The sequence below is a fragment of the Arachis ipaensis genome, chromosome B8, assembly GCF_059453495.1.
Source record: "Arachis ipaensis isolate K30076 ecotype BB chromosome B8, ASM5945349v1, whole genome shotgun sequence".
NCBI lineage: Eukaryota > Viridiplantae > Streptophyta > Magnoliopsida > Fabales > Fabaceae > Arachis > Arachis ipaensis.
Window position 1 is genome coordinate 72,784,736 of NC_142443.1, and position 22,546 is coordinate 72,807,281.

The 22,546-nt window shown below is 40.2% G+C and overlaps 1 non-coding gene across 1 annotated transcript; it reads left to right on the forward strand.

Annotated features, from left to right (window-relative positions):
- The first annotated feature begins 22,141 nt into the window (after positions 1-22,141).
- On the forward strand, positions 22,142-22,249 carry LOC148548482 (small nucleolar RNA R71). Its single transcript, XR_015897036.1, has one exon. It is a non-coding gene; the product is annotated as a small nucleolar RNA R71 (small nucleolar RNA).
- Positions 22,250-22,546: the final 297 nt, after the last annotated feature.

Sequence of the window (22,546 nt, forward strand, 5' to 3'; positions counted from 1 at the left end):
CCCAAGGGAAGCCTACGGCCAGAAAAGAAAGATCAACAAAAGCAAAGATGAAACGGAGAAACAAAACAAAAAGGGATTGGAAGAATAGGAAGATCCCAACAGAGGGACTTTCCAAAGGTGACAAAGTGCAACTGATATATCAACAGCTGGGGGCAAACCAACAAATTGAGGATTACTACACTGTCAGCAACATACTCTCATTAGAGCATGCTGAAATTGAACACCAGAGAACAAAGAAGAGGATCACGGTCAGAGGAGACAAATTGAGGCCCTACAAGCACCAACCACCATAAAAGAAAGCCTCAATGTCAAGCTAATGACAATAAAAGAGCGCTCCATGGGAGGCAACCCATGCTTTAAAATCCATGTCATTTTAAATTCAATAAGTTATGATCAATTGAGCATGAATTCTTTTCTCTTTTCATGAACATGTCCATTGACTGCATGCACTATTTTGAAACATATGCTAAGTTTGGTGTGCCTTCAAGCACACTAAACCAATGTTACAAATAATTCCATTTTGCATGTTTGGAGTATCTTGACAAAGCATATGGCCAAACACTAAGTTTGGTGTCCACATAGCTTCATGAAAAGTAGAAACTCATGCATCAATAATCATATAATTGTTGTTTTCCAAAATCTTATAAATGGAAAAATTCTTTTCCGGTAATGAAGGCATTAATTGTGATGTACCCTTTGACAAAAAACAAGTTTGGTGTTCATCAAACCTTGATGCACCGATTTAGGGATACAATTGATCCTTCATGAAAAAAAAAAGGGAGAAAAAGAAAGTATGATGAAAACAATTCTTATGAACATTTAACATTTGAATCTCACTAATTGGAGGAAGATACTCATTTTCTTTATATATGACCAAATATTAAGTTTGGTGTCCTCAAAGGAGAGTGTCACGGTTCAAATGATATAAGAATTGATGGTTCACATAGTATTAATAAAAAGAACACTCTTGCTACGGTTGGATAAAACTAATGTATGTTGTCTTGTTGTGGTGACTAGGAGGTCAAAGAATCTTCAAAGAAAAAGACAAGACAAAGGAAAGCATAGCATATGGACAAAATCCCATCACATGCCTCGAAAAAGAAATCTGCCACTCCTTGAGAATGATCACGGCAAAGGCAAGGGAAGGAGCAAACTTTGTCTTCATTCATCCTTACATGCATACCTTTGATCTCCATAAGTTTAATTGCATCCCAGCCCTTCATTGCTCATTTAAAAGCATACCACCTTCAAGCCATGCACATGACCGAATCACTCCAACCTTGGAAACTTCACTCCCTTCATCACTCCTCAACATAACAAGCTCTGTGCAACATTTCTCTTACTTTAAACTCCAACCATTTAAACTTCTCTTCATCATTTCTTGTCATAGCAAGTTCGGTCTCAATTTCCTTTTGCTCCAAACACACATCAAACTCTCCAACATTCTTCACACTCCTTCTAACCTCACAAGACTCAACCAACCAAGTGATCATGGCCTCCTCCTCAAGAACCAAACGAAGAAAAGGGAAAGATCCTATGGTGGAGGAAGACACACATGAATATGACCAACGGAGATTCAAGTCTTGGTTTCATCAAATGCAAATTCAATGGATGAACGAGAAAAGAATCTATCCTGAAATTCCATTCTTGTTGCCGGATGATGGATGTTAAGAAATGAAGGACAAAATTCGGAAGAGGAGGTGGGAGGAACTTGCATCACCAGCCATCCGAATCAATGCCAATATCATAAGAGAGTTCTATGCAAATGTCCCAAGGCTTGACATGCGTGAGCCCCCAACGTACAAGAGCTATGTGCGGGGGGTGGAAGTAGACTTTAGCCCGGATGCAATCAAGAAAGTCTTGAAACTAAAGTCAGTCCGCTTTAGTGAACCGAGATACCAACAAAGATTGAATGAGGATCAGGATTATGAGGAGATTGCGAGAGACATTTGTATGGAGAACTCAGAGTGGGAAGGAGATAACAAGAACAGATATAAGTACCTGAAGAGATGTAACCTCACCCCGGAAGCAAAAGGATGGTATGAGTTAATGAAAAGATCAATTCTGGGCACAGTGAACACCTCAGAAGTTAACAGGGAGAGAGCCGTGATGCTGCATTGCATCATTGTGGGAGGAGAGATAAGAGTTCATGAAATCCTTGCAAAAGATATTCAAAAGCTGGCTGAAAAGAATTCGGCCGGATCTTGGTTGTACTATCCGAGTACCATTTGGAGGTTGTGTGCAAAGGCTAAAGTTCCAATGGAAGAGGAGAATCCAATGTGGTTAAGCCAAGGCATGCCCATAACCATTGAACGAATGATGATGCCCCTTGAAGCACATCAAGGCCGAAGACCACATGGAAGAAGGGAAAGAGAAGAACCAATGGAAGAAGATGAGCCACACATAGAAGAAGAGCCACAAGAGGAGGAGGAACAGCCACACTTTTTCCCACATGGCAATATGGATATGACTCAAATGCAAGAAGCAATAGGAAGATTGTCACAACAGTACACGAGAATCCAAGAAAGGCAAGAGGAATACCATTCTCTGTACATGAAAAACCAACAAGCACAAGAAGAAAGGGAGTTAAGAATAATGAACAAACAAAGTGAATTCGAGTCAAGATTCCTTGTGATGCAAGAAGAACATGCTTTTCAATCTCATGAATCTTTTGGAAAGTTGGAACAGATGCAAGCTGAAAATTTGAGGGCTCTCAAAGAGTTCACAACACTCCAAGATGCAAGGTATGAAGTACAAGCCGATTACAACATCAATAGCCAAATCAAACTGAACTATATTGGAGAACATTTGCACAACATGGATCCGGCTTTCCCAACTTTTGATGAATTCTTCAAAAAGAGAAGTGAGGTAGAGGTAAGTAATGCTATGAGACTTGAAGATAGAGTGGAGGAGGCTATGAATAAGGCTGGCTTTTGGCGAGGTCAACAGGCACCAAACACGGATGGTGGGAACACTAGCAGCCAAGTGTATGAAAGGAGAAAGAAAAGGCATGACAAATGAAAGGTGGACTTGCTCCTTGTTCATCACTACAAAGAAAAAAAAAACATGCATTCTATCTGTTCTAAGTGTCTTTGCATCTTTAAGTAGTTCTTTTTAATTAAAAGTCTTTGCATTATGTTTGTTTCTTTTAAAATAAGTAGGCTAGTTTATGTGTGAGCTTGTGTGTTTACTTTCACTTGACAAGAAGCATGTGTTGTCCCCTGCATCTTTAAGTTCAATAAAAGAAAAGTTTGAATGTGAAGCAAGATGATCTCTGTTAGATAAAAGTAGAATAAAAGTAAGTGGTGGTATGTGTGTGGTTGTATAATAGCTCACTTTTAGTGAATAAAGAGCTAGGATATCTCTTTCTAAGTAAAGAGTGGCCTACTGTCTATGAATCTCAATTAAATAAAAAAATTCCTTGGTTGGAAAGAAAAACAAAAAGACGGAAAGAAAAGAGATAGCCAAAAAGTGGCAGAACAAAAGGAAACAAAAAGAAACAAAGCTGGACACCAATAGCTTGAACTTTAAAATATATGCATGTGATGTCTTTGTACTAGGATCTGCTTGGATTAGTAAGCTCTTAGGAGTGCATCAACACTCGGTGACTTGGGTTAACTAATCCGGGATCATCAGCTGAAAGTCCACTATCAAGAGCAACCTAACTACAAGGCATTTAGTAACCCAAAGAGGTGCTGGGCATCAATGTTTTAAGAAGGAATGTGAGCCAAGTGTCTATGGTGAATAATGTGTCAAGTATAAAGAAAAGAAAATGAACTTGCTACACATGACACTCAAATAAAGCTTATAAACAAAGTAATAGCCAAGGATAAAGGAATAATGAGAGGTCATAGCAGTATGTTACTTGAAGCTTGAAGGAGACTTTCTAGGCCTAGGAGTCAGTAAGAAGTGAGTATTTACATATCCACACAAAATCCCATGAGCTATCAATAATACTCTGCTAGCATGAACATCCTCTTCCATTTCATTCTTTCTTCTCAATAAATCTTTTCTTGCTTGGGGACAAGCAAGCTTTAAGTTTGGTGTTGTGATGACAAGTCATCTTAGCCTATTTTAACTAGTCTTTTTCTTTTGTTTTCATTAGAATTATGCACTTTCTTGAGCTACAAGCAAGCCAATTAGCTAGATTTTCATGTTTCCTTTGATTTAATCAACCATGTATGAATTCATGCTATTTCATGAGGTTTTATACTATAATTGTCACATATTATGAAAGAATGAATATCTCATGATTTTAAGCATAGCTTTGATGTGTTTGGTTGATTAATGATAGGTGAAGAAAGCTTGGAGAAAAGTTGAAGCAAGAAGGCATAGCTAGGAGTAAAGAGAAGACAATGGAATAAGTGAAATTGAACCAGGAAGCAAAAAGCTGGACCTAAAGTTAGCCTCAAACTTTTGCACAAACTTTTGGGTGAAAAGTTAGCCCCAACGTTAGCCCCTAACTTGGAGGCTAACGTTGGCATGATGAAAATCACTCCCTGGGTACCAAAAGTTTGCGCCAACGTTAGCCCCCTAACTTGGTGGCTAACGTTGGCACATGAAAATCACCCCTGGGCACCAAAAGTTTGCGCCAACGTTAGCCCCCTAACTTTGAGGCTAACGTTGGCATGAAGAAAACCTCCCTGGGCACCAAAAGTTTGCGCCAACGTTAGCCCCCTAACTTGGTGGCTAACGTTGGCACATGAAAATCACAAGGGGAGGAGCAAAAGTTTGCGCCAACGTTAGCCCCTAACTTGGTGGCTAACGTTGGCGCCACAAGTGCACAAGGTAAGGCCAACGTTAGGGCCAAAGTTAGACCCCTAACTTTGGCACCAACGTTGGTATCAGATGGATATAGCTGCTGATATGAAAAGTTTGGGCAAAAGTTAGCCCCCTAACTTTTGCTCAAACTTTTGGTCCAACTTTTGCAAAACTCAAACCCGGTTCAATTGGTTCACTTTGGTTCTTCTCCAAACTTCAAGAGCAATCAACCAAGGCCTCTTTCAACCCAATTCCACCAAGAGCAAAGGCCCAACTCAAGGCTTGAAGATCATTGGAAGAAAGTGTATAAATAGGATAGAATTCAAGTTCTTCGGGGAGCTTTCCTTTAGAATTTTCATAATAGTTTTCGGAGAGCTTTGGATATTGAGTGATCTTTAATTTCTTAGTTTCGGGGAAGGAGAATTCCATTCTCTTCCTCTGAGTTTTATTTGCTTTCAATTTCAATTTCAATTACACTTGTCTTGGATCTTGGGTTGAAGAATTGAAGGAATTCTGTTTCAATCTCATCCTTGGATCTCTCTGTTTATTTACTGCAATTGAATTTCCGTTTCTGTTACTTGCTTCTCATCTACTTTCCTTGCAATTTACAATTCCCTTGCAATTGTTCTTGTTGGATCTAGGAAGGCATTGAGATCTAGACTTGGTTTTCTAGTCTCTGGGCCCTGAGATCTGAATTCCTAATTTACATTTTGTTTCTTGCTTTTAATGTTCATTTACTTTACTGCTTCAAGATCCGATTCAACCCAAACCTTCTTTTACTCTTTTGTTTGATGCAAGTTACTTTTCTTTGTTTAATTTCTGCAAATCCAACTCCTAATCCCCTTTACATTTCGAGCCATTTACATTTCTTGCACTTTAAGATTCCGCAATTTACATTTCTTGCACTCTAAGTTTCTGCCATTTAATTTCTTGTTCTTTAAGATTCAGCAATTTAATTTCCTGCTCTCTTTAATTTCATGCAATTTAAATTCTGCAAATCACAAATCACCCAACCAAATCTTGATTCGCTTGACTAAATCAACCACTAAACTAAAATTGCTCAATCCTTCAATCCCTGTGGGATCGACCTCACTCCCGTGAGTTTTTATTACTTGATGCGACCCGGTGCACTTGCCGGTTAGATTGGTGTTGTTTTGGAGAGATTCGTTTCTCCACCAAAATAGCTCATCAATGGGGCCCATATTTTCTCCTGAAATTGAAACTGAAATCCATTAGTAATGACAAAAGAATCCTTCACATTCCTTCTTATCATGAGTAGTTTGGATTGCAACTGATGGGTGTCCCTTGGGACACCAAACTTAATCCTTTAGCATCTTAATAAATTGGTTCCATCATTGTGTATTTAATGTGTTCATAAGGATGAAATAACTCCAATCTTTTCATTTTCTTTTGATTCCAACCTCCTCTGAACACATTAAACCACGTTCATGTTCTTGCCCAAAACATTAAGTGCTTTCAAATTGGGTAAACTTGGGCTTGCTAGGTGATCCTTGGTGGTGGCCACATCAAACTTAATCTCTGGGCTTACTCTTCAAGATTAGGCTATTAAAATGGTTGTAAGCCTAGATTAAGTGGGTGAGTGACCACACCAAACTTAGCATTTTGGCTACTTCTCAGCTCATTTACTCATCATTAGCAACGCATTCATCAAGTTGCAATTCCAAAAAAAAACAAAAGAATGTAAGAGTAATCTACTACCAAAGCTAGTATCAAACTTCCTAACCTACTATTGCAATCTAATTCTAATTGGTAATGTAACACAAATGTGAGACTGAAACTTGAACTATCTAAAGCAATAGATTTTAAACTACTTTTAAGAAAAATAATAAATCAAAAGGATAAAGTGTTGGGGTGCCTCCCAACTAGCACTTCTTTATTGTCACTAGCTTGACACTCCTCCATCTTTAGTTAAGCTTGTAGCTCACTCTCTGCTCCTCTAAGGAGCCTCCCAAGTAGTGTTTGAGTCTATGGCCATTGACAGTAAAGGTTCTCTGAGTCTTATCCTCCATGAGCTCTTCATGACCATAGGAAAACACATTGAGTATGGTGAAGGGTCCTGACCATCGAGACTTAAGTTTCCCAGGGAAGAACTTGAGCCTTGAATTGTAGAGTAGCACCTTCTGTCCTTTAGTGAACTCCCTTCTTGCTATCTTTTGATCATGCAACCTTTTTGTGTTCTCTTTGTAGATTTTTGCATTCTCATATGCTTGATTTCTAAATTCCTCCGGCTCATTGAGTTGCATTAATCTTCTTTCTCCAGTAGCTTTCTCATCATAGTTTAGCATTTTTAGAGCCCAAAACGCTCTATGCTCAAGTTCAACTGATAAATGACAAGCCTTGCCATATACCAGTTGGTATGGAGACATCCCAATGGGTGTCTTGTAGGCTGTTATGTAGGCCCATAATGCATCATCCAGCTTCTTAGACCAATCCTTTCTTGAGCTTCCAATAGTTTTTTCAAGGATTTATTTTAGCTCTCTGTTGGAAATTTCAGCTTGCCCGTTGGTCTGTAGGTGGTATGGAGTTGCCACCTTGTGCTTGACTCCATACCTGAGAAGGAGTGTCTCGAGTTGTTTATTGCAGAAGTGTGTCCCTCCATCACTAATGAGAGCTCTAGGAACTCCAAATCTGCTGAAGATGTTCCTTCTCAAGAAGCTTATCACAACTTTGTTGTCATTTGTTGCAGTGGCTATGGCTTCTACCCATCTTGAGACATAATCAATAGCTACCAATATGTAGCTATTTGAGTAGGAGGTTGGGAAGGATCCCATGAAGTCAATCCCCATACATCAAATAGTTCTAGCTCTAGTATGAATTGCTGTGGCATCTCATTTCTCTTGGTTAGATTACCAGCTCTTTGGCACTCGTCACATCTTGACACTAATTCCTTAGCATCCTTAAACATTGTTGGCCAATAAAATCTGGATTGAAGCACTTTTGCTGCTATTCTTTCTCCACTGAAGTGACCTCCATATGCGGATCCATGGCACTGCCACAACACTTCTTGCCCTTCTTCATAGGATATACACCTTCTCAAGATTCCGTCAGCACACTTCTTGAACAAATAGGGGTCATCCCAGATGTAGTGTTTCGCATCCTTAATTAGCTTTCTCCTCATGTGTTTGTTGATGTTGGTTGGTAGTTCCCCAATAGCCTTAAAGTTAGCTATGTCTGCAAACCAAGGGGCTACTCGAATCATCATCAATTGCTCATCAGGGAAGCTTTCATTTACTGCTACTTGATTCATTTCTTCTTCTTGTGGGATCCTTGAGAGGTGGTTAGCTACCATATTTTTTGCTCCACTCCTATCTTTAATCTCAATGTCAAATTCTTGGAGCAGCAGAATCCATCATATTAGTTTGGGCTTAGATTCTTGTTTGGTAAGCAAGTATTTGAGTGCTGCATGATCAGTGAACACAATTACTTTCGAGCCAATAAGATATGATCTAAACTTATCAAAAGCAAAGACTTTGGCTAAAAGTTCTTTCTCCGTGGTGGTATAGTTCCTTTGATTCTCATTAAGGACCTTGCTAGCATAGTAAATAACATGTACTAGCTTGTCTTTCCTCTGTCCTAGAACAACACCAACAGCAAAATCAGATGCATCACACATTAGTTCAAAGGGAAGATCCCAGCTAGGTGGTGCTATAATAAGTGCAGAGGAGAGTCTCTTCTTAAGCTCATCAAAGGCTACTATGCATTCTCTATCAAAAACAAAGGGAGTATTTGAGACAAGTAGGTTGCTAAGAGGTTTTGCAATCTTTGAAAAGTCTTTGATAAACCTCCTATAGAACCCAGCGTGTCCCAAAAAGCTTCTGATTGCCTTGACATTGCAAGGTGGAGGTAATTTCTCAATTACTTCCACTTTTGCCTTGTCCACTTCTATGCCATTTTTTGAAATCTTGTGACCAAGAACCACCCCTTCAGTTACCATAAAGTGGCACTTCTCCCAGTTCAAAACCAGGTTGGTTTCTTGGCACCTTTTTAGCACAAGGGTAAGATGGCATAGGCAATCAGAATATGAGTTTCCAAACACATAAAAGTCATCCATGAATACTTCTATGAACTTGTCAATCATGTCCGAAAAAATGGAGAGCATGCACCTTTGGAATGTTGCAGGTGCATTGCACAATCCAAAGGGCATTCTCCTATAAGCAAAGACACCATATGGACAAGTAAATAAAGTTTTTTCCTGATCCTTGGGGTCTAGAACAATTTGATTGTAGCCCAAATACCCATCCAGGAAGCAATAATATTCATGTCCTGCCAATCTTTCAAGCATCTGGTCCATGAAAAGTAGGGGAAAGTGATATTTCTGGGTGGCTTCATTGAGTTTCCAGTAGTCAATGCACATACACCATCCGGTCACTGTCCTTGTGGGTATCAATTCATTCTTCTCATTTGCCACAATAGTGATCCCTCCCTTCTTAGGGACTACTTGCATCGGGCTTACCCAAGGGCTGTCTGAGATGGAGTATATCACCCCTGCTTGCCACAATTTCAAAACTTTTTTTTTGAACCACTTCATTCATAGTTGGGTTCAGCCTCCTTTGTTGTTGCCTTGAAGGTTTGGCATCCTCTTTAAGTAGGATTTTGTGCATGTACATTAAAGGACTGATCCCTTTTAAATCTGCAAGTGTCCATCCTATGGCATCCTTGTGTTGTCTCAGCACTTGGATAAGCTCCTCTTCTTGTTCCTTACTCAGACGTGAATTTATGATCACTGGGTGAGTGTTGTTGGAACCCAAATATGCATATTTCAAGCTGGGTGGTAAGGTTTTCAGCTCTAGTTTTGGTGACTCTGCATCTTTGTTGTCTGTGGTGGTTGGTGATGCCAGGGCATTTTGGCCAGTTTCACTGACATTTTCTTTACTGTTTTAGGGTAGTTTCATGCATTTTCTTAGTAAATAAGAAAGTTTTTGGTAGAAATACACTTACATCTTGATTCAAGCAAACATTGTGAACTTTACATGATTTCATGAGAATTTTGCATGAATTGAATGACAAATTGGATAATGCATGATCTCATGACTTGGAGTAGAGCTTTAATACACTTTATTTGCTTGATTTCAGGACAAAGGAAGCAAGGAAGAGCCACGTTAGTAGCCACGTTAGTCTAATTAATGTGACCACTAATGTGGAATGGGCATAAGCTTGTAGCGTTAATGAGAAAAGTGATCGCCAATAACGCCTTCGAAGCCTTCATAGCCCACGTTAGTTGCCACGTTAGTTACATTAACGTGGTAGCTAACGTGGAGGAAAAGGGATGCTCCAACGTTAATGGTAAAAGTGAATACCACTAACGTTCCAAAAGGGCACAATTGGCCACGTTAAGAGTCACGTTAATTGCATTAACGTGAACTCTAACGTGGGAGGAGCAAGGAATTGCCAACGTTAGTGACATTCACCTTTGTCACTAATGTTAGACTAAGCCAATATTGCCCACGTTAGTTGCCACGTTAATTACATTAACGTGGAAGCTAACGTGGAGGAAAGAAATGATGGGCCAACGTTAGTGACACTCACCTTTGTCACTAACATTAGAGATGGCAATCACCACCACGTTAGTGGTCACGTTAATGCAATTAACGTGAACTCTAATGTGGAAAGGAGGGGCGTTTGGAGCGTTAGTGACAAAGGTAAGTGTCACTAACGCTCTCGAAGCTCAGGCATGCCCACGTTAAGGGTCACATTAGTTATACTAACGTGAACTCTAACGTGGGGAAAAGGGGCAATAAGCAACGTTATTGGAAAAAGGTGAATGCTAATAACGTTTGCGAAGGACCAACAGGCAATGTTAGTGGTCATGTTAGTGCCACTAACGTTGAAGTTAACGGTGATCGTCACTAACGTTCTCGAACCCACATTTTCACTTAACGATAACACCACTAACGTCCTAACTAATGTCCATGCCTAACTCACACTTTTTCTGCAAGCAAAGCTGAGCCCACTAAAGACTATAACTGCTTCAACTCAAGATCAAAGGCCCATATCCAAGACTTGAAGAGCCAACTAGAAGATCAGAGAGTAGTATATATAGGAGTAGTTTTGAACTAGTAGGAAGCTTTTGGCATGTTGGAGAACTACACTCTGTATATTTTACTTTCTCTGCAACTTCTAGTTTTATTTTCAGAATGTATTTTTCATTTATTCTTTCCATTCCCAGAGCTATGAACAACTAAACCCCTTTCATTGGGTTAGGGAGCTCTGTTGTAATTTGATGGATCAATAATAGTTTTCATTATTCTTCTTCTTTCTTTTTTCTTGATTTTACTAGAAGGCTTTCAATCTTTATCCAATTGGGTAGTTATCTTGGAAAAGAAGCTATTCATACTTGGATCTCTTCGGAACCTTGGAAGAGGAATGAAGAGATCATGCTAGAAATGCTTTCTCATGTTGGACCAAATTGGGGTTTGGATGGATATAGTGACATATAATCCTACCAACACTTTGATTTGGGAATACATGTGGTATAATCAGTGACCATACTTCATCTCTTCTCATGAGCAATTAGACCAAGGAATTGGCTATTGATCAAGATTTGAGAGATTGAATTACCGAGAAATTGGAATCCAATCACTTAAGATTGCGAAGGAGATCAATGAATGCATTGATTGAGGAAGAGATGAGAATGAACTTGATCCGGAGAATACAACATCTCCTGAGCCCAATGAATCCCGCATTTCTGATCTTACCCATTCTCTTTACTTTCTGCCATTTACTTTTATGTTCATTTCCCCAAATCCCCATTTAAGATTCTGCAATTTACTTTCTGCCATTTACATTTTGCTATTTATTTCTAGCATTTACACTTTCTGTTATTTACTCTCCCACCATTTACATTTCTGCAAAAATCTACTCAATTTCTCCTTAGCTCAACTAGAACATTCCTCTGATTAAAGTTGCTGGACCAATCAATCTCTGTGGGATTCGACCTCACTCTATTGTGAGTTTTTACTTGACGACAATTCGGTATACTTGCCGAAGGGAAATTTGTTGAGAGACAAGTTTCCGTGCATTCAGTTTATGGCGCCGTTGCCGGGGATTGATTTTGTATCAACAATGATTAAATTGGTGGATAACTAGATTGAGCATTTTTCTTTTGTTTGATTTAATTTCATTTGAGTGATTTACTTTCAGTTCTAGCTATTTTCTTCCCTTTACCCCTTATCCGTTGGTGGTGTCCTCTTATTTGTTACAATTCAGTTCACTAACCCACTAACTGTTTGATATATTGCATCACTCACCCTAACAGCATTCCTGACAAGAGTAAACTCTATTCAATTTCTCTCTTGCTTTTTGCTCTGTTGGTTGTATGACAGGTAGAAGAAGCGTGGCTGAGGAAGAGGAAAGAGAGTCGTTGGTGCTAAGGAAGAGGAAGAGTACTTTGAACTAAACATGGATGAGAATATGGAGAACCATCATGAAGAAGAGGCTCACAACCATGGCAGAGAAGGTCCAGTGCATCATGCTAGGCAAGAGAGAAGAGTTTTAGGCTCTTACATCAATCCAAACCCAGGAAACTGTGGAAGTAGCATCCAAAAGCCAACCATACATGCCAATAAATTTGAACTAAAGCCACAGCTCATCACCCTTGTTCAGAACAACTGTTCATTCGGAGGAAGTGTCCAAGAAGACCCCAATCAACATCTCACCACATTTCTGAGGATATGTGATATTGTGAAGTCTAATGGTGTTCATCCTGACACCTATAGACTGTTTCTGTTTCCCTCTTCACTCAAGGATAAGGCATCCAAATGGCTTGAATCCTTCCCAAAGGAGAGTTTAACAACCTGGGAAGATGTGGTGAACAAATTCTTGGCAAGATTCTATCCTCCTCAAAGAATCAACAGGTTGAGAGCTGAGGTACAAACCTTCAGGTAACAAGATGGTGAAACTATCTATGAAGCATGGGAGAGGTTTAAGGACTTGACAAGAAGGTGCTCGCCAGATATGTTCAATGAATGGGTGTAGTTACGTATTTTCTATGAGGGTCTTTCGTATGAATCAAAGAAGGTAGTAGACCACTCATCCGGGGGATCTCTAAACAAGAAGAAGACCATTGAAGAAGCCATAGATGTCATTGAGACTGTAGCCGAGAATGACTACTTCTATGCTTCTGAAAGAGGCAATAGTAGAGGAGTGATGGAGCTAAACAACATGGATGCGCTGCTGGCTTAAAACAAGATGATCACCAAGCAGCTGGCTGACCTTACCAAGAAGATGGAAAGGAACCAAGTAGCAGCAATTACCACCTCATCAGCAGCTCAAGAAGGAGTGAATGTAGAGGCAGAGGATGATCAGGAACAAGCTAACTACATTGGGAACTCACCTAGGCAGACCCATGATCCATACTCCAAAACTTATAATCCTGGTTAGAGGAACCACCCAAACTTTGGGTGGGAAAATCAACAAGATCAAGGCCAAGATCAGAGACGTCACAACCCCAACAACAATGCAGCTCAACAACATTCCACACAGAGATCATATCAGCACCCACCTAACAATACCTCTCAACATCCATATCAAAACCAAAATGGACCTTCTCATCCCTCCAATCTCAACTCACCATCATCCGAAGATAGACTCTCAAGGATTGAGACTCTACTTGAAGGTATATGTAAGGAAATCCAAGACAATAAGGTGTTCAAGGAGGAGGTGCGAGCCAATATCAAAAACCAGGGAGACACCATCAAGAGGCTAGAATTTCAAGTGGGATACCTCTCTGAGAAGATTCCCAAACCTACTGATAACTTCCCAAGTGACACAGAGAAAAACCTGAGAGGTGAAGCAAAGAAAGTAAGATGGGAAGAATGCAAGATGGTCACTATAAGTGATAGGGGGACTGAGGAAGATATGAACTAACCCTTGGAACGACCTGGAGATACCTCAATAGAGAAGCAAGAAGAGGGTCACCAAGAAACCAAAACTACATAGAAGGAGATTCTGAACCTCTATGCACCTTTCCCCCAAAGACTCAAGGGTGGTGTAGAAAAGAGAATATACTCAAAGTTCCTCGACATGTTTGCATCCCTTCATGTGAACATACCATTCATCAAGGCTCTCCAACAAATGCCCTCATACATTAAGTGTATGAAGGAGTTGCTGACCAGGAAAAGCTCACTCAAAGGAGGGCAAATAATAGTGATGAATAAGGAGTGCAGTGCTCTCATTCAACCAGATTTGCCTACAAAAAGGAAGGATCCAGGGAGTTTTCACATCCCCTGTGCCATAGGAGAAACACTGATTGATAAGGGACTCTGTGATCTGGGAGCAAGCATTAATTTAATGCCTCTATCTCTCATGAAGAAGCTGCAGATCAATGAGCTAATGCCCACAGACGTAGTCATCAGGCTAGCTGACAAAACTCAAAAACAAGCAGTAAGAGTTGTTGAAAACGTGTTGGTGAAGGTTGGGAACTACTTCCTTCCCATAGACTTTGTCATATTGGAAATGGAAGAGAGTTACCTCCATCCAATCATATTGGGAAGACCATTCCTAGCTACAGCCAGAGCGCTTATAGATGTGGAGCGAGGAGAGCTAATACTGAAGATACATGATGAACAACTTACCTTCAATGTCTTCAAACCCTCACAAGAAGCAGATCAAGAAAACAAGGAACCAAAAGAATATCACGACAAGGCACTGGTGGAAGAAACAAGCACTGAAGCACAAACTGTACACCTGGGAATCCCTTTAATTGGTAAGCAAAATAGTCAGAAGGTGCCACAGCTAGAGGAAACCCAAGAAGAGCTAAAACCACCAGAGTCATATGAGACCAGCAATAAAATTTTCCTGGAAAAAGAGGCCACAAGGAGCAGGGTAGCGTTAAAAGAAACAAGGAAGAAGGCACCAAGGGGATGGAGGAACAAGAAGATCCCTACAGAGGATTTCTCTCCAAGGGATAAAGTGATCTCAGCTTATCTCCCAGCTATCCCACCTCATCTGCCCACCATCCCATCTCAGCTGCCTAAAGTCTTCACTATCAGCAGAATTCTCTCCTTAGAATATGTGGAGATCCTTAATGAAGCCAATGGAGATAGATTCACTGCGAGGGGAGAAGATTTGAAGCATTACCAACCACCCTGACAAAGGCAGAACGTCAAGCTAGTGATGCTAAAGAAGTGCTTCATGGGAGGTAACCCATGTTTTATATGCTTTTAAAGTAGTTAATAAAGCAAGGTTCATGAATTCCAAATCAACTTTGACATACACTTAAATGAATCCTTGTATGCAGCACATAGTGAACAATAAGTTTGGTGTTCAAGGCACACTAAGAGAACATAAATGCAATTCATATCATTTTACTCTTAGAGCCTTGAACAAATCTTTTTACACCACATGGCCACAAACTAAGTTTGGTGTCACCAATGTTGCATACATGGACAATTAAATAGTCAGTTGGTTTGCATTCATGAATAGCACTTGGTTATTTAAAAACAAAAATTTTAAAAAAGTAGTTATTCTTTCTTTTTAAATTTTGCCGCCACTATTTAAAAATTTATTAATTACATTCCTTTTTTTTCTTGTAGGAGAAATGAAGGGAAGATTGGAAGGAATTGATGGGACAATTGAAGAAGGAGGGTTCAGCCACTTAACAAAGGGGGACTATACACATGTCTTCAAAGGGAATACATTGGGAAATGTTGCCATGCAACATTGGAAGAATAATACCCTTGGAGACTGGTGCACGAAATTGTGATCTCAGGTAACGGCACCAGAAACTCTGTACGCACGTCTTAATAAATCGTTTTTCATTCACAACTTCGATACAACTAACCAGCAAGTGCACTAGGTCGTCCAAGTAATAAACCTTACGTGAGTAAGGGTCGATCCCACGGAGATTGTCGGTATGAAGCAAGCTATGGTCACCTTGTAAATCTCAGTCAGGCGGATATAAAATAGTTATGGAGTTTTCGAACATAAATAATAAATAGATAGAAAATAAGGATAGAAACACTTATGTAATTCATTGGTGAGAATTTCAGATAAGCATATAGAGATGCTTTCATTCCTCTGAATCTCTGGTTTCCTGCTGTCTTCATCCAATCAGTCTTACTCCTTTCCATGGCTGGCTTTATGTAAGGACATCACCGTTGTCAATGGCTACTTTTAATCCTCTTTGGAAAATGGTCTGATGCGCTGTCACTGTATGGCTAATCGTCTGGAGGCATCACCCTTGCCAATGGCTGCATCCTATCCTCTTGTGAAAATGGTCCAAATGCTCTGTCACAGCACGGCTAATCATCTGAGGTTCTCGATCATACTGGAATAGGATTCACCCTCCTTTTGCGTCTGTCACTACGCCCAGCACTCGCGAGTTTGAAGTTCGTCACAATCATTCAATCCCAGAATCCTACTCGGAATACCACAGACAAGGTTTAGACTTTCCGGACTCTCATGAATGCCGCCATCAATCTAGCTTATACCACGAAGATTCTGATTAAGAGATCCAAGAGATACTCATTCAATCTAAGGTAGAACGGAAGTGGTAGTCAGGCACACGTTCATAGGGAATGATGATGATTGTCACGTTCATCACATTCAGGTTGAAGTGCGAATGAATATCTTAGAAGTGGAATAAGTTGAATTGAATAGAAAAATAGTAGTACTTTGCATTAATCTTTGAGGAACAACAGAGCTCCACACCTTAATCTATGGAGTGCAGAAACTCTACCGTTAAAAATACATAAGTGAAAGGTCCAGGCATGGCCGAATGGCCAGCCCCCAAAACATGATCACAGGATCAAAAATACAATCCAGGATGTCTAATACAATAGTAAGAAGTCCTATTTATAATAAACTAGCTACTAGGGTTTACAGAAGTAAGTAATTGATGCATAAATCCACTTCCGGGGCCCACTTGGTGTGTGCTTGGGTTGAGCTTGAATGTTACACGTGCAGAGGTCATTCTTGGAGTTGAACGCCAGTTTGTAATGTATTTCTGGCGTTCAACTCTGGCTTGTAACGTATTTCTGGCGTTTAACTCCAGACAGCAGCGTAAAACTGGCGTTCAACGCCCTTTTACGTCGTCTAAACTCGGCCAAAGTATGGACTATTATATATTGCTGAAAAGCCCTGGATGTCTAGTTTCCAACGCAATTCGAAGCGCGCCATTTTGTGTTCTGTAGCTCCAGAAAATCTATTTTGAGTGCAGGGAGGTCAGAATCCAACAGCATCAGCAGTCCTTCTTCAGCCTCTGAATCTGATTTTTGCTCATGTCCCTCAATTTCAGCCAGAAAATACCTGAAATCACAGAAAAATACACAAACTCATAGTAAAGTCCAGAAATGTGAATTTAACATAAAAACTAATGAAAACATCCCTAAAAGTAACTAGATTCTACTAAAAACATACTAAAAACAATGCCAAAAAGCATATAAATTATCCGCTCATCACAACACCAAACTTAAATTGTTGCTTGTCCCCAACCAACTGAAAATCAAATAGGATAAAAAGAAGAGAATATACTATAAATTCCAAACTATCAATGAAACATAGCTCCAATTAAATGAGCGGGACTTGTAGCTTTTTGCCTCTTGAATAGTTTTGGCATTTCACTTTATCCATTGAAGTTCAGAATGATTGGCATCTATAGGAACTCAGAGTTCAGATAGTGTTATTGATTCTCCTAGTTCAGTATGATGATTCTTGAACACAGCTATTTTATGAGTCTTGGCCGTGGCCCTAAGCACTTTGTTTTCCAGTATTACCACCGGATACATAAATGCCACAGACACATAATTGGGTGAACTTTTTCAGATTGTGACTCAGCTTTGCTAAAGTCCCCAATTAGAGGTGTTCAGGGTTCTTAAGCACACTCTTTTTTTGCTTTGGACCTTGACTTTAACCGCTCAGTCTCAAGTTTTCACTTGACACCTACACGCCACAAGCACATGGTTAGAGACAGCTTGGTTTAGCCGCTTAGACCAGGATTTTATTCCTTTAGGCCCTCCTATCCACTGATGCTCAAAGCCTTGGGATCCTTTCTATTTACCCTTGCCTTTTGGTTTTAAGGGTTATTGGCTTTTTGCTCTTGCCTCTTGGTTTTAAGAGCTTTTGGCTTTTTCTGCTTGCTTTTTCTTTTTTTTTTCTCCTATATTTTTTTTTCTCTTTTTTTTTCTGCAAGCTTTGTTCTTTGCTGCTTTTTCTTGCTTCAAGAATCATTTTTATGATTTTTCAGATTATCAAATAACATGTCTCCTTATCATCATTCTTTCAAGAGCCAACATATTTAACATTCTTAAACAACAACTTCAAAAGACATATGCATTGTTCAAGCATTCATTCAAAAAACAAAAAGTATTATCACCACATCAATATAATTAAATTAAGTTCAAGGATAAATTCGAAACTCATGTACTTCTTGTTCTTTTGAATTAAAACATTTTTCATTTAAGAGAGGTGATGGAGTCATAGGACATTCATAACTTTAAGACATAGTTACTAAATACTAATGATCATGTAATAAGATACAAACATGGATAAGCACTTAACATAAAGAAAACGAAAAACAGAGAATGTAAGAACAAGGAATGAGTCCACCTTAGTGATGGTGGCATTTCCTTCTTGAGGAACCAATGATGTCCTTGAGCTCTTCTATGTCTCTTCCTTGTCTTTGTTGCTCCTCCCTCATTGCTCTTTGATCTTCTCTTATTTCATGAAGGATGATGGAGTGCTCTTGATGTTCCACCCTTAGTTGTCCCTTGTTGGAACTTAATTCTCCTAGGGAGGTGTTGATTTTCTCCCAATAGTTTTGTGGAGGAAAATGCATTTGAGGCATCTCCGGGATCTCATGGTGATGAGCTTCATGCGTCTCTTGAGATCCATGAATGGGCTCTCTTGCTTGCTCCATCCTTTTCTTAGTGATGGGCTTCTCTTCCTCAATGGGAATGTCTCCTTCTATAAAAGCTCCAGCTGAGTAACATAGATGGCAAATAAGATGAGGAAAAGCTAGCATTGCCCCAGGAGAGGGTTTTTCGGCTATTTTGTAGAGTTCAAGGGAGATGACTTCATGAACTTCTACTTCCTCTCCAATCATGATGCTGTGAATCATGATGGCCCGATCCACAGTAACTTCAGATCGGTTGCTAGTGGGGATGATGGAGCGTTGGATGAACTCCAACCATCCTCTAGCCACAGGCTTGAGGTCCAGTCTTCTTAATTGAACCGGCTTGCCTTTGGAGTCAATCTTCCATTGAGCTCCTTCCACACATATGTCCATGAGGACTTGGTCCAACCTTTGATTAAAGTTGACCCTTCTAGTGTAGGGGCGTGCATCTCCTTGCATCATAGGCAAGTTGAACGCCAACCTCACATTTTCCGGACTAAAATCTAAGTATTTCCCCTGAACCATTGTAATATAATTCTTTGGATTCGGGTTCTTACTTTGATCATGGTTCCTAGTGATCCATGCATTGGCATAGAACTCTTGAACCATTAGGATGCCGACTTGTTGGATGGGGTTTGTTAGAACTTCCCAACCTCTTCTTTGGATTTCATGTCGGATCTCTGGATACTCATTCTTCTTGAGCTTGAAAGGGACCTCGGAGATCACCTTCTTCTTGACCACAACATCATAGAAGTGGTCTTGATGAGCTTTGGAGATGAATCTTTCCATCTCCCATGACTCGGAGGTGGAAGCTTTTGTCTTCCCTTTCCCTTTTCTAGAGGATTTTTCGGTCTTAGGTGCCATCAATGGTAATGGAAAAACAAAAAGCTTATGCTTTTACCACACCAAATTTAAAATATTGCTCGCCCTCGAGCAAGAGAAGAAAGAAGAGATGAAGAAGAAGAAGAAATGGAGGAGAGGGAGAGAGATGTGTTTCAGCCAAGAAGGGAAAGAGAGGGTAGTATTGTGTGAAAATGAGGAGGAATGGAGGGCTATATATAGGGAAGGGAGGGGGTAAGGTTTCGGCCATATAGGGTGGGTTTGGGTGGGAAATTGATTTTGAATTTTGAAGGTAGGTGGTGTTTATGAGGTAGGTTTATGGGGAAGAGTGGATGGATGTGAGTGGTGAAGTGGTGATAGGGAAGAGAGATTGAGGTGATTGGTGAAGAGTTTTGGGGAAGAGTGTTTATGGGATTGTGTGAAAGAGGGGTGAAAAGAAGTGAGTGGAGGTAGGTGGGGATCCTGTGGGGTCCACAGATCCTGAGGTGTTCAAGGATTTACAATCTTGCACCAAATTAGGCTAGCAAAATGCCCTTGCACACAACTCTGGGCGTTCAGCGCCAGATTGGTGCTTGTTCTGGGCATTGAACGCCCATTTGTTGCCCATTTCTGGCATTGAACGGCAGAACCATGCTTGTTCTGGGCGTTCAGCGCCAGCTCTTCTCCAGGGTGCAATTCTGGCGTTCAAACGCCCATATGCTGCCCATTTTGGGCGTTCAGTGCCAGAACCATGCTCTGTTCTGGCATTGAACGCCAGCCAGATGCTTCTTACTGGCGTTTAAACGCCAGTAAGGTCTTCCTCCAGGGTGTGATTTTTCTTCTGCTGTTTTTGATTCCGTTTTCAATTTTTATATTTATTTTGTGACTCCACATGATCATGAACCTAATAAAACATGAAAGAACAAGAAAAATAAAATTAGATAAATAAAAATTGGGTTGCCTCCTAACAAGCGCTTCTTTAATGTCAATAGCTTGACAGTGGGCTCTCATGGAGCCTCACAGATGTTCAGAGCATTGTTGAGACTCCCCAACACCAAACTTAGAGTTTGGATATGGGAGTTCAACACCAAACTTAGAGTTTGGTTGTGGCCTCCCAACACCAAACTTAAAGTTTGACTGTGGGGGCTCTGGTTGACTCTGCAGTGAGAGAAGCTTTTTATGCTTCCTCTCTATGTTTACAGAAGGATGACCTCGAGTTGTAAACACAAGGGAGTCCTTATTCAATTGAAGGACTAATTCACCTCTGTCAACATCAATCACAGCTCTTGCAGTGGCTAGGAAGGGTCTTCCAAGGATGATGAATTCATCTTCATCCTTCCCAGTATCTAGGATTATGAAATCAGCAGGGATGTAAAGGCCTTCGACCTTTACTAATACGTCCTCTACTTGTCTATAAGCCTGTTTTCTTGAATTGTCTGCCATCTCTAATGAGATTTTAGCAGCTTGCACCCCATAGATTCCCAGTTTCTCTATTACAGAGAGGGGCATGAGGTTTATCCCTGAACCAAGGTCACACAGAGCCTTTTCAAAGATCATGTTACCTATGGTACAAGGTATTACGAACTTTCCAGGATCCTGTTTCTTCTGAGGCAATGTCAGTTGATCCAGATCACTTAGTTCATTGGTGAACAAGGGAGGTTCATCTTCCCAAGTATCAATACCAAACAATTTGGCATTCAGCTTCATGATTGCACCAAGAAACTTGGAAGCTTGCTCTTCAGTAACATCCTCATTTTCTTCAGAAGAGGAATACTCATCATAGCTCATGAATGGCATAAGGAGGTTCAATGGAATCTCTATGGTCTCTAGATGAGTCTCAGATTCCTTTGGTTCCTCAGAGGGAAACTCCTTATTGATCACTGGACGTCCTAGGAGGTCTTCCTCACTGGGATTCACGTCCTCAACCTCCCTTACAGGTTCGGCCATGGTGGTTATGTCAATGGCCTTGCACTCTCCTTTTGGATTTTTTTCTGTATTGCTTGGGAGAGTACTAGGAGGGATTTCAGTGATCCTTTTACTCAGCTGGCCCACTTGTGCTTCCAAATTTCTAATGAAAGACCTTGTTTCATTCATGAAACTTACAGTGGCCTTGGACATATCAGAGACTAAGTTTGCTAAATTAGAGGTATTTTGTTCAGAGTTCTCTGTCTGTTGCTGAGTGGATGATGGAAAAGGTTTACTATTGTTAAACCTATTTCTTCCACCATTATTAAAACCTTGTTGAGGATTTTGTTGATCCTTCCATGAGAGATTTGGGTGAGTTTTCCATGATGGATTATATGTATTTCCATAAGGTTCACCCATATAATTTACCTCTGCTATTGCAGGGTTTTCAGGATCATAAGCTTCTTCTTCAGAAGATGCCTCTTGAGTACTGTTGGATGCAGCTTGCATTCCTTTCAGACTCTGAGAAATCATATTGACTTGCTGAGTCAATATTTTATTCTGAGCCAATATAGCATTCAGAGTATCAATTTCAAGAACTCCCTTCTTCATAGGCATCCCATTATTCACAGGATTCCTTTCAGAAGTGTACATGAACTAGTTATTAGCAACCATGTCAATGAGTTCTTGAGCTTCTGCAGGCGTTTTCTTTAGGTGAATTGATCCACCTGCAGAAGTATCCAATGACATCTTAGCTAATTCAGACAGACCATCATAGAATATATCCAGGATGGTCCATTCTGAAAGCATGTCAGAAGGACACTTTTTGGTCAGTCCTTTGTATCTCTCCCAAGCTTCATAGAGGGATTCACCTTCTTTTTGTCTGAAGGTCTGAACATCCACTCTAAGCTTACTCAGCTTTTGAGGAGGAAAGAACTTGGCTAAGAAAGCCTTGACCAGCTTATCCCAAGAGTTCAGGCTATCCTTAGGTTGAGAGTCCAACCATATTCTAGCTCTGTCTCTTACAACAAAAGGGAAAAGCATGAGCCTGTAGACTTCAGGATCTACTCCATTAGTCTTAATAGTATCACATATCTGCAAGAATTCAGTTAAGAACTGAAAAGGATCTTCAGATGGAAGTCCATGAAACTTGCAGTTCTGCTGCATCAGAGAAACTAATTGAGGTTTAAGCTCAAAATTGTTTGCTCC